Source organism: Pristiophorus japonicus, chromosome 7 (genome assembly GCF_044704955.1).
Source record: "Pristiophorus japonicus isolate sPriJap1 chromosome 7, sPriJap1.hap1, whole genome shotgun sequence".
Lineage (NCBI taxonomy): Eukaryota > Metazoa > Chordata > Chondrichthyes > Pristiophoridae > Pristiophorus > Pristiophorus japonicus.
This window is the reverse complement of record NC_091983.1, coordinates 51,196,406-51,209,041: the sequence shown is the minus strand read 5'-3', so window position 1 is coordinate 51,209,041 and position 12,636 is coordinate 51,196,406. Positions and strand designations below refer to the sequence as shown.

The following is a 12,636-nucleotide window of genomic DNA, read 5'->3' as shown; positions in this document are numbered from 1 at the left end:
CCAATGTCCAAGGGGGAGTGTTTGCTAGTGCTGTTGGGGAGGGGTTTAACTAATATGGCAGGGGGATGGGAACCAATGCAGGAAGATAGAGGGAAACAAAATGGAGACAGAAGCGAAAGGAGATGAGTAAAAGTGGAGGGCATTGAAACCCAAGGCAAAAAACAAAAAGGGCCACTGTACAGCAAAATTATAAAGGGTCAAAGTGTAATAGAAAGGCAAGCATGAAAGCTCGGTGCCTCAGTGCGAGGAGGATTCGGAACCCAGGAGAGGGCTCTGAGCTAGTTAGTGGGTGAGGGCTCAGATGAACAGGACCCCAAGAAAGAATGCGAAAGGCAGGAGGCAACAGAGCAGAGTAGCACTGGGGTAAGTGTAAACCACAAGGTGATAGGAAGGGACAATATATATGAATATAAAGGGGCTGCAGGAGGGGTCAAAACTAAAAATCATGGTTTAAAAACTAGTATTAAAACACTCTACCTAAACGCACGCAGCATTTAAAATAAAGTAAATGAGTTGACGGCACAAATCATTACGAATGGGTATGATTTGGTGGCCATTACAGAAACGTGGTTGCAGAGTGGCCAAGACTGGGAATTAAACATACAGGGGTATCTGAAAATTTGGAAAGATGGACAAGAAGGGAAAGGAGGTGGGGTAGCTCTGTTAATAAAGGATGATATCAGGGCAGTTGTGAGAGACGATATTGGCTCTAATGAACAAAATGTTGAATCATTGTGGGTGGAGATTAGAGATAGTAAGGGGAAAAAGTCACTGGTGGGCGTAGTTTATAGGCCCCCAAATGATAACTTCACAGTGGAGCGGACAATAATCAAGGGAATAATAGAGGCATGTGAAAAAGGAACGGCAGTAATCATGGGGGATTTTAACCTACATATCGATTGGTCAAATCAAATCGAACGGGGTAGCCTTGAGCAAGAATTCATAGAATCCATACGGGATTGTTTCTTCGAACAGTATGTTACAGAACCTACAAGAGAGCAAGCTATCTTCGATCTGGTCCTGTGTAATGAGACAGGAATAATAACCGATCTCCTCGTAAAAGATCCTCTCGGAATGAGTGATCACAGGATGGTTGAATTTGTAATGCAGATTGAGGGTGTCTCAAACGAGCGAACTCTGCTTAAACAAAGGGGACTACAGTTGGATGAGGACAGAGTTGGCTAAAGTGGATTGGAAACACAGACTAAACGGTGGCACAATTGAGGAATAGTGGAGGACTTTTAAGGAGCTCTTTCATAGTGCTCAACAAAAATATATTCCAGTGAAAAAGAAGGGCGGTAAGAGAAGGGATAACCAGCCGTGGATAACCAAGGAAATAAAGGAGAGTATCAAATGAAAAACCAATGCGCATAAGGTGGCCAAGGTGAGTGGGAAACTAGAAGATTGGGAAAATTTTAAACGACAGCAAAGAATGACTAAGAAAGCAATAAAGAAGGGGAAGATACATTACGAAAGTAAACTTGCGCAAAACATATAAACAGATAGTAAAAGCTTTTACCGATATAAAACGGAAAAGAGTGACTAAAGTATATTTGGTCCCTTAGAAGATGAGAAGGGGGATTTAATAATGGGAAATGTGGAAATGGCTGAGACCTTAAACAATTATTTTGCTTCGGTCTTCACAGTGGAAGACACAAAAACCATGCCAAAAATTGCTGGTCACGGGAATGTGGGAAGGGAGGACCTTGAGATAATCACAAGGGGGGTAGTGCTAGACAGGCTAATGGGACTGAAGGTAGACAAGTCCCCTGGTCCTGATGAAATGCATCCCAGGGTATTAAAAGAGATGGCGGAAGTTATAGCAGATGCATTCGTTATAATCTACCAAAATTCTCTGGACTCTGGGGAGTTACCAGCGGATTGGAAAGCAGCTAATGTAACACCTCTGTTTAAAAAAGGGGGCAGACAAAAGGCAGGTAACTATAGGCCGGTTAGTTTAACATCTGTAGTGGGGAAAATGCTTGAAGCCATCATTAAGGAAGAAATAGCGGGACATCTAGATAGGAATAGTGCAATCAAGCAGACGCAACATGGATTCATGAAGGGGAAATCATGTTTCACTAATTTACTGGAATTCTTTGAGGATATAACGAGCATGGTGGATAGAGGTGTACCGATGGATGTGGTGTATTTAGATTTCCAAAAGGCATTCGATAAGGTGCCACACAAAAGGTTACTGCAGAAGATAAAGGTACGCAGAGTCAGAGGAAATGTATTAGCATGGATAGAGAATTGGCTAGCGAACAGAAAGCAGAGAGTCGGGATAAATGGGTTCTTTTCGGATTGGAAATCGGTGGTTAGTGGTGTGCCACAGGGATCGGTGCTGGGACCACAACTGTTTACAATATACATAGATGACCTAGAAGAGGGGACCGAGTGTAGTGTAACAAAATTTGCAGATGACACAAAGATTAGTGGGAAAGCAGGTTGTGTAGAGGACACAGAGAGGCTGCAAAGCGACTTAGTTAGGTTAAGCAAATGGGCTAAAGTTTGGCAGATGGAATACAATGTCGGAAAATGTGAGGTCATCCACCTTGGGGGGGAAAAAAAACAGTAAAAGGGAATATTATTTGAATGGGGAGAAATTACAACATGCTGCGGTGCAGAGGGACCTGGGGGTCCACTGTGCATGAAACTCTCTTTGGAGTTTATCTGCAAAACAAAAAACATTAAACCGTGCCACCCGCCCTGGATGACACAGCAGACATTTACAAGGCCCTTTTTTTTCTCTTTTTTATGTGTTTTTTTTTGTGGTGGTCTTTTTTTTTTGGTTTTTTTTTGGGCGCTAAAATCTCATTTTTTCCAGTGCCCCCTATAAAAGGGGAGGGGGACACTAAAAGCACCGGCAATTAAAACAAATTAAACTTTAAAACGTAAAATCAAATTAAAATTTGGTTGCCGGGCGTGATGATGCACTCCAGTCCCTCCGGTGCCCACCTCTCGCGGAAGGCCGCGAGCGTACCGGTGGACACCGCGTGCTCCATCTCCAAGGACACCCTGGACCGGATGTAAGAGCGGAAGAGAGGCAGGCAGTCAGGTTGAACGACCCCCTCGACCGCCCGCTGCCTGGACCGGCTGATGGCACCCTTGGCCGTGCCCAGGAGCAGTCCTACGAGGAGGCCCTCGGACCTACCTGCTTCCCTCCGCACAGGGTGCCCAAAGATCAGGAAAGTGGGGCTGAAGTGCAGCCAGAATTTCAGGAGCAGCCCCTTTAGATAATGAAACAGGGGCTGCAACCTCGTGCACTCAGTAAAAACATGGAACACGGACTCCTCCAGACCGCAGAAATTGCAGGCGGCCTGGGAGTCCGTGAACCGGCTTAAAAATTTGTTGCACGGCACTGCTCCGTGCACCACCCTCCAGGCCAAGTCCCCGATGAATAGTGGGAGGACTCCCGCATAGAGTGCCCTCCATCGGGGACCCCCGCCTCCTCCGGACGGCAAGATGGTACGCCATAGCGTGTCCGGACGGCCGGCGAGGATGGCAAAGTTGAGAGTGTGCAGGAGCAGCCCGTACAGGAAACCCCTCCGCGCGGAACTGAAAGGCACCCACTGTGCATGAAACTCTTTGAGAAAATCCCAAAAAGTTAGTTTGCAGGTGCAGCAGGTAATCAGGAAGGCGAATGGAATGTTGGCCTTCATTGCGAGAGGGATGGAGTACAAAAGCAGGGAGTTCCTGCTGCAACTGTATAGGGTATTGGTGAGGCCGCACCTGGAGTACCGCGTGCAGTTTTGTTCACCTTACTTAAGGAAGGATATACTAGCTTTGGAGGGGTACAGAGACTATTCACTCGGCTGATTCCGGAGATGAGGGGGTTACCTTATAATAATAGATTGAGTAGACTGGGTCTTTACTCGTTGTTCAGAAGGATGAGGGGTGGTCTTCTAGAAACATTTAAAATAATGAAAGGGATAGACAAGATAGAGGCAGAGAGGTTGTTTCCACTGGTCGGGGAGACTAGAACTAGGGGGCACAGCCTCAAAATACGGGGGAGCCAATTTAAAACCGAGTTGAGAAGGAATTTCTTCTCCCAGAGAGAGGGTTGTGAATCTGTGGAATTCTCTGCCCAAGGAAACAGTTGAGGCTAGCTCATTGAATGTATTTAAATCACAGATAATAGATTTTTAACCATTAAGGGTTATGGGGAGCGGGAAGGTAAGTGGAGCTGAGTCCACGGCCAGATCAGCCATGATCTTGTTGAATGGCGGAGCAGGCTCGAGGGGCTTGATGGCCTACTCCTGTTCCTAATTCTTATGTTCTATTATGTAGGACTAGCGGTTTAATTAGGAGGGGGGGAAAATAGAATATGCGAGTAAGTTTGCAGGGCACATAAAAACTGACTGCACTTCACTAAGGAAGACACAAATAACCTCCCGAAAATACTTCGTAACCGAGTTTCTAGCGAGAAGAGGGAACTGAGGGAAATCTTATTATTCAGGAAATGGTGTTCGGGAAATTGATAGGATTGAAGGCCGATAAATCCCCAGGACCTGATAATCTGCATCCCAGAGTACTTGAGGAAGTTGCCCTAGAAATAGTAGATGCATTGGTGGTCATTTTCCAACATTCCATGGACTCAGGATCAGTTCCTATGGATTGGAGGATAGCTGATGTTGTTTGTGTCTTCCTTAGTGAAGACAGAACCAAAGTATTTGTTCAATTGGTCTGCCATTTCCTTGTTCCCCATTATAAATTCACCTGATTCTGAATGCAAGGGACCTACATTAGTCTTCACTAATCTTTTTCTCGTTACATATCTATAGAAGCTTTAGCAGTCAGTTTTTATGTTCCCAGCAAGCTTACTCTCATACTCGATTTCCCCCTCCTAATTAAACCCTTTGTCCTCTTCTGCTGAATTCTAAATTTCTCCCAGTCCTCAGGTTTGCTGCGTTTTCTGGCCAATTTATATGCCCCTTCCTTGGCTTTATCACTATCCCTAATTTCCCTTGTTAGCCACGGTTGAGCCACCTTCCCTTCTGTATTCTTATGCCACACAGGGTACAATTGTTGCAGTTCATCTATGTGATCTTTAAATGTCTGCCATTGCCTATCGACCGTCAACCCTTTAAGTATCATGCGCCAGTTTGTCCTAGCCAATTCATCTCTCATACCATCGAAGTTACCTTTCCTTAAGTTCAGGAACCTAGTCTCTGAATTAACTCCCACTTTTTAAAAAAGGAGGGAGAGAGACATTGGTAGTGTGGAAAATGGACAGACATTGGTAGTGTGGAAAATGCTGGAATCAATTATTAAAGATGTAATAGCAGCGCATTTGGAAAGCAGTGACAGGATCGGTCCAGGTCAGCATGGATTTATGAAAGGGAAATCATGTTTGACAAATTTTTTGAGGATGTAACTAGTAGCGTGGATGTGGTGTATTTGGACTTTCAAAAGGCTTTTGACAAGGTCCCACACGAGATTAGTGTGCAAAATTAAGGCACATGGGATTGGGGGTAATGTATTGAGGTAGACAGAGAACTGATTGGCAGACGGGAAGCGAAGAGTGGGAATAAACGGGTCATTTTCAGAATGGCAGGCAGTGACTAGAGGGGTACCGCAAGGTTCAGTGCTGGGACCCCAGCTATTTACAATATATATTAATGATTTAGACGAAGGAATTGAATGTAATATCCAAGTTTGCAGATGACACTAAGCTGGGTGGCAGTGTGAGCTGTGAGGAGGATGCTAAGAGGCTGCAGGGTGACTTGGACAGGTTAGATGAATGGGAAAATGCATGGCAGATGCAGTATAATGTGGATAAATGTGAGGTTATCCACTTTGGTGGCAAAAACATGAAGGCAGAATATTATCTGAATGGTGACAGATTAGGAAAAGGGGAGGTGCAACGAGACCTGGGTGTCATGGTACATCAGTCATTGAAAGTAGGCATGCAGGTACAGCAGGCAGTTAAGAAAGCAAATGGCATGTTGGCCTTCATAGCGGGAGGATTTTGAGTATAGTATCAGGGAGGTCTTGCTGCAGTTGTACAGGGCCTTTGTGATACCACACCTTGAGTATTGTGTAAAGTTTTGGTCTCCTAATCTAAGGAAGGACATTCTTGCTATTGAGGGAATTCATCAGACTGATTCCCAGGATGGCAGGACTGACATATGAAGAAAGACTGGATCGACTTAGCTTATATTAAATGGAGTTTCGAAGAGTGAGAGGGGACCTCATAGAAGCATATAAAATTCTGACGGGATTGGACAGGTTAGATGCAGGAAGAATGTTTCCGATGTTGGAAATGTCCAGAACCAGTGGCCACAGTCTAAGGATAAGGGGTAAGCCATATAGGACCGAGATGAGGAGAAACTTTTTCACCCAGAGAATTGTGAACCTATGGAATTCTCGACACAGAAAGTTGTTGAGTCCAGTTTGTTGGATATATTCAAAAGGGAGCTAGATGTGGCCCTTGCGGCTAAAGGGATCAGCGGGTATGGAGAGAAGGCAGGAGTGGGGTACTGAAGTTGCATGATCAGCCATGATCTTATTGAATGGTGGTGCAGGCTTGAAGGACCGAATGGCCTGCCCCGGCACCTATTTTTGATGTTTCTATGTTTCTAATACAATGCAGTATTCTCATTCAAGGGGCCCAAGTTTCGAGCCGCGCCTAGAACAGCACAGTCCCGACCTGGACGCCCGTTTTTCGCGCCACAAAGTGCGCCTAAAAAAACCCTCCAGATTCTCCACCTCCCTGCAGGACCTCTGGCCCTAAGCGCAGCGCAGCAGGAGCTATAGGAGGCGGAGCCAGGTCCCTGCGCTGAAAACCGTGCCGGGACCTCTGCACATGCGCGCTACAGTGGGCGTGCATGTTCAGTAGCTCCAGGCGCCCAAAACTGTGTGGGAGGAGCCGAAGCACGCAGCCCCTAGCCCTGGCCGAACGGCCTCACTGGGGCTGCGTGAATAAGGCTCCTCCCACGGTCAGCTCCTGCTTCCTCCCGCTTCCCGCCTCCGGACCGGATCGGAGCCGACTCCGCCCCCCCCCTCCCCCGGACCCGACCCGGCCCGACCCCCTGGACTGGACCCGACCCGACTCCCGTTTCCCACCCCACCCTGCCTCCGGACCGGACCCGCCTCTTCCCCCCCCCCCCCCCCCACTGCCTCCGGACTGGATCCGACCTGACCTCCCTCCCCCGCCCCCCCCGACCTGACCTCCCTCTCCCTCCCTCCCCCCGACCCGAACCGAACCGACCTCCCTCCCACCACACCCACCGACCCGCGCTTTCCCGAACCCGACCCAACGCCACCTACCTGTAAATTTGGTGCTGGGGACAGGCCTTGCCCGAATTCTCCGGCCCGTTCAGCCTCCCCCCCGCCCCTTCTCCTTTTCTCTCCCCCGCCCCTTCTCCTTTTCTCTCCCCCCGCCCTTTCTCCCCCTGCCCCTTCTCCCTTTTCCCCCCCCCCCATCTCCTTTATCCCCCCCATCCCTCCCCCCCCATCCCTCCCCCCCATCCCCCCCCCATCCCTCCTCCCCCCCCCCCCCCCATCCCTCCTCCCTCCCCCCCCCTTCCCTCCCCGTCAGAAACACAGACACTGACAGACAGAGAGATAGACACACTGAGGGGGGCATCCCAGCACGCTGTTGGAGGGCTCCCGGTGCTGCAGTCGGTAAGTAGAAAATGTTTTATTTATTGATGTTTTTTAAAAAAAAATTATTTCTTATTAATTTTTTTTGATTGATTTATTGGTTGATTTATTGATGTATTTATCATTTATTATTGATGATGGCTCTTTATTTGTAAAACTGAAGTGTTTAATGTTTGTAAACTTCCCTTTAAACACCCCCCCCCCCCATTCCCTACGCCTGATTTGTAACGTACGCCTGATTTTCTAAAGTGTAGACAAGGTTTTTTCGAGCGTACAAAAATCTTTACTTACTCCATTCTAAGTTAGTTTGGAGTAAGTTTTCACTGACGAAACTTTGAAAACGGGCTTAAGTGGCCGGACACGCCCCCTTTTGAAAAAAAAAATTCTGTTCCAAAGTGAAACTGTTCTAACGGACTAGAACTGGAGCAAACTAAATGACGAGAATTCCAATTTCTAAGATACTCCGTTCTACAACAGTTGCTCCTAAAAAATCAGGAGCAAATCATGTGGAAACCTGGGGCCATAGTAATCGAAACTCCTAGCTCTCATTAATCTCAATGAGAATACCGCTAAAATCAAAAAAACACAAACTTAAATCATTAAAACACTTCACATTTTATAAATTAATAGAAGTTGCATTAAGTTAAATGTTTTAGAGAAAAAAATATTTTTGTTTTAATTGTGTTAAAAATAAACTTGCCTTCATAGGCAGGGTTTTTAATATAAAAATAAGTAGTAATATTTAACTTTTCTATGTTTTAAAACTCTTACGCTGGTAAAAGTAGGCTATACGTCTGCTTTTACCAGGCGTATGAATTTGAAGGACATTCGCTGGGCAAGAGTTAGGCAAATAGAAACATTGAAAATAGGTGCAGGAGTAGGCCATTCGGCCCTTTGAGCCTGCACCATCATTCAATAAGATCATGGCTGATCATTCACCTCAGTATCCCATTCTGCTTTCTCTCCATACCCCTTGATCCCTTTAGCCGTAAGGGCCATATCTAACTCCCTCTTGAATATATCTAATGAACTGGCATCAACAACTCTGCTCTAGAGAATTCCACAGGTTCACAATTCTGAGTGAAGAAGTTTCTCCTCATCTCGGTCCTAAATGGCTTACCCCTTATCCTTAGACTGTGACCCCTTGACTTCCCCAACATCAGGAACATTCTTCCTGTATCTAACCTGTTCAGTCCCGTCAGAATTTTATATGTTTCTATGAGACCCCCTCTCATTCTTCTAAACTCCAGTGAATATAGGCCCAGTCGATCCAGTTTCTCCTCATATGTCAGTCCTGACATCCCGGGAATCAGTCTGGTGAACCTTCGCTGCACTCCCTCAATAGCAAGAATGTCCTTCCTCAGATTAGGAGACCAAAACTGAACACAATATTCCAGGTGAGGCCTCATCCAAGGCCCTGTCCAACTGCAGTAAGACCTCCCTGCTCCTATACTCACATCCCCTAGCTATGAAGGCCAACATGCCATTTGTTGTCTTCATCGCCTGCTGTACCTGCATGCCAATTTTCAATGACTGATGTACCATGACACCCAGGTCTCGTTGCACCTCCCCTTTTCCTAATCTGCCGACATTCAGATAATATTCTGCCTTCATGTTTTTGCCCCCAAAGTGGATAACCTCACATTTATCCACATTATACTGCATCTGCCATGCATTTGCCCACTCCCCTAACCTGTCCAAGTCACCCTGCAGCCTCTTTGCATCCTCCTCACCGCTCACACCACCACCCAGCTTAGTGTCATCTGCAAACTTGGAAATATTACACTCAATTCCTTCATCAAAACCATTGATGTATGTTGTAAATAGCTGGGGTCCCAGCACTGAGCCCTGCGGCACCCCACTAGTCACTGCTTGCCATTCTGAAAAGAAACCGTTTATCCCGACTCTCTGCTTCCTGTCTGCCAACCAGTTCTCTATCCACGTCAATACATTACCCCCAATACCATGTGCTTTAATTTTGCACACTAATCTCTTGTGTGGGACCTTGTCAAAAGTCTTTTGAATGTCCAAATACACCACATCCACTGATTCTCCCTTGTCCACTCTACTTGTTACATCCTCACAAAATTCTAGAAGATTTGTCAAGCATGATTTCCCTTTCATAAATCCATGCTGACTTGGACCGATCCTGTCACTGCTTTCCAAATGCGCTGCTATTTCATCTTTAATAATTGATTCCAACATTTTCCCCACTACCAATGTCAGGCTAACTGGTCTATAATTCCCTGTTTTCTCTTTCCCTCCTTTTTAAAAAAGGGATGTTACATTAACTACCCTCCAGTCCATAGGAACTGATCCAGAGTCGATAGACTGTTGGAAAATGATCACCAATGCATCCACTATTTCTCGGGCCACTTCCTTAAGTACTCTAGGATGCAGACTATCAGGCCCTGGGGATTTATTGGCCTTCAATTCCATCAATTTCCCTAACACAATTTCCTGACTAATAAGGATTCCCTTCAGTTCCTCCTTCTCGGTAGATCCTCGGTCCCTAGTATTTCCGGAAGGTTATTCGTGTCTTCCTTCGTGAAGACAGAACCAAAGTATTTGTTCAATTGGTCTGCCATTTCTTTGTTCCCCATTATAAATTCACCTGATGCAAACTGCAAGGGACCTGCATTTGTCTTCACTAATGTTTTTCTCTTCACATATGTATAGAATAGCCCTAATCTCCGCCCGCGAATGTCCTTATCTTGGGCATGTGTGATAATCGCGTGCCGAGAACCAGCATTTGCAAGGCCTCTTCGGGTGCGTGCACACATCGTACGCACCTGGAGAGGCTGCAATTTTCGGGCGATTGCAGTTAGCTGACCCCGCCCTGACCTTGGTACTGCATTGAAGGAATATATCCAAAATTCTGGTTTAAAATAAGGCACAGCTAAGGTGGATCTTTGGACAAAGGACTGGAAAATAGGGTGAAACTAAGTTGCCCCTGGATTCAGTCCCTATTTGTTAGCTCTTAACAAATTCCGGTGGTGGGACTGTGGGTGCATCTTCCCCCATCCCATATGTCAAGGAGGCTTATCTGAGGACATTCTTTCTAATTCCACCCTTTAAGCACTTAAATTCCTTCGTTGAACTCTTGCCAGAAGTAAGATAATAGGCCCCTCTGGGAAGGGTCGCTGGGTATCTTTGTGGAGCGATTCTGTGTCTCCATCTTTGTTCTGGCATGTTGAAATGAGGAGCGATTGAGATCTGGTCTGGTGGGTTGTGGATGCTGTAGGTGAGGCATGTAGGGTAACAATGAGTGGGTCTACAGAGTGAATGTGGGACCAGGAGATGAGATAGGCTGAATTCTTTAACAGTCTTGGCAAAGCATGACATTCAAGATGGGGTCATGAATTTCAAAATGAGACTGTTTGATTTCAGTAATAACTTTTGTTAATTGCAACCACATGGAAGAACCTCACAAATTGCAATAAAACAGGAATTTCTATAAAGCACGAAGCAATAAAAGCACCACAAATCAAGACTAATCTCATGCATAACAGTCTTTTATTTGTCTAAATTTTGTAAAACATCTTACAGCAAGAGTGAATACAGTGTAACATCATAAAAATTACATCTTAAAAAGGTGAACACAGTTTGACATTTAAAAAGAAAGACACTATGCATTTATATTGTGTCTTTAATGACCTCAGGATACTCTAAAGCGCTTTGCAGACAAGTACTTTTGTCGTGTAGTCACAGTTGTAATGTAGGAAACACGGCAGGCAATTTGTGCACAGCAAAGCCCCACAAACAGCAATGTGGCAATGACCAGACGATTTTTTTTTAAGTGATCTTTGTTGAGGGATATATGTTGGCCAGGAGACCGGGGAGCACCTCCGTGCTCTTCAAATAGTGCCAAGGGATATTTTACATCTACATGCAAGGACAGATGGGGTCTTGGTTTAACATCTCATCCGCAAGACAGCACCTCTAACAGTGCAGCATTCCCTCAGTACTGCACTAAAGTGTCAGCTTGTGCTGAGGTCTTTGAAGTGGGACTTGAGCACATAGCCATCTGACTCAGTCGCAAGAGTGCTACCATTGAGCCAAGGCAGACACCTAAAAGAAAAATGCTCATTTCATTATTTTTTGTTATGCAGCAAAGAAGTATAACAAGATTTTAGATCATCTTAGAAAGGTAAATGCAGTATAACCTCTTAATGAAAATAATTTGTCGCGTCTCCTGAGTTATTTTATGCTACAAAGAATTCTGTAATTTTTATTTGGTGGAGAGAAGTCATCAATCTCTGTTCCTTCCCTTCCGGTGCATAAATTCATCAAACATTTCACTACTTTTTGACTTGAAGATTCGATGCAGAACGCACTGTGCAGAATCTACTCTCTAACTTCTGGAATTTCCAGCTCAGGCACATTTCATTTACATCCTCTGCGACCTCTGTTGCTGAGTCTTTGAGAGAAGAAATGATTACTGCATCAATCATGTCTGTGCAGATGCCAAGGTCACCATCTAGTGAAACAAAAAGATCGAATTCGACCTCAGTAAACTGCCTCGAATCCCCTCATCATCCTGCTCAACTTTGACTGGGTCATTATTTTCTTCACTGGAAACCGGGTGTGGGGTGGCAGGGGGGTCTGGGGGCATTTTAATAGGGTTGGGGTCATGTGGGAAGTTAACGTGTTAAAAATCAGATTCCCAACCAGAACCCGCCTCCAACATGGCCACTTCTGATTTTAACGGAGGCCAGACGGGCATTTAAATATTATAATGAGACTGGCATGCCTCTGATTTAACCTCCGTTTTAAATTTAACTGTAGATGGTCGGGTTTTACAGGCCTCATGAAAACCACCAGCTAATACAAGGTGAAGACTGTGGGATCCAGGAGGTAAGTGCCTTTAGTCTTGCCTCCTGGATCCAGTGTCCCTGCCTAACCCACCCCCTGCGATCGGAGACCACTCCTCCACGAGGCCTCTGTACTCCCCCCACCCCATGCTCTTCTGGCCTTCTGATGTCATTTGCCTCCCGCCACCCTCAACACTGATATGATGCTCTGGAC

The 12,636-nt window shown here is 45.7% G+C and overlaps 1 protein-coding gene across 1 annotated transcript in view; it reads right to left on the bottom strand.

Moving 5' to 3' along the window:
- rps7 (ribosomal protein S7) overlaps window positions 1–2,269 on the bottom strand; it is a 439,982-nt gene extending 437,713 nt beyond the window's left edge. Inside the window, exon 1 of the mRNA XM_070884949.1 lies at window positions 2,260–2,269. The gene's annotated coding sequence lies outside the window, so the exon portion shown is untranslated. The remainder of the gene's footprint in view (window positions 1–2,259) is intronic.
- Between the last annotated feature and the right edge of the window lie 10,367 nt (window positions 2,270–12,636).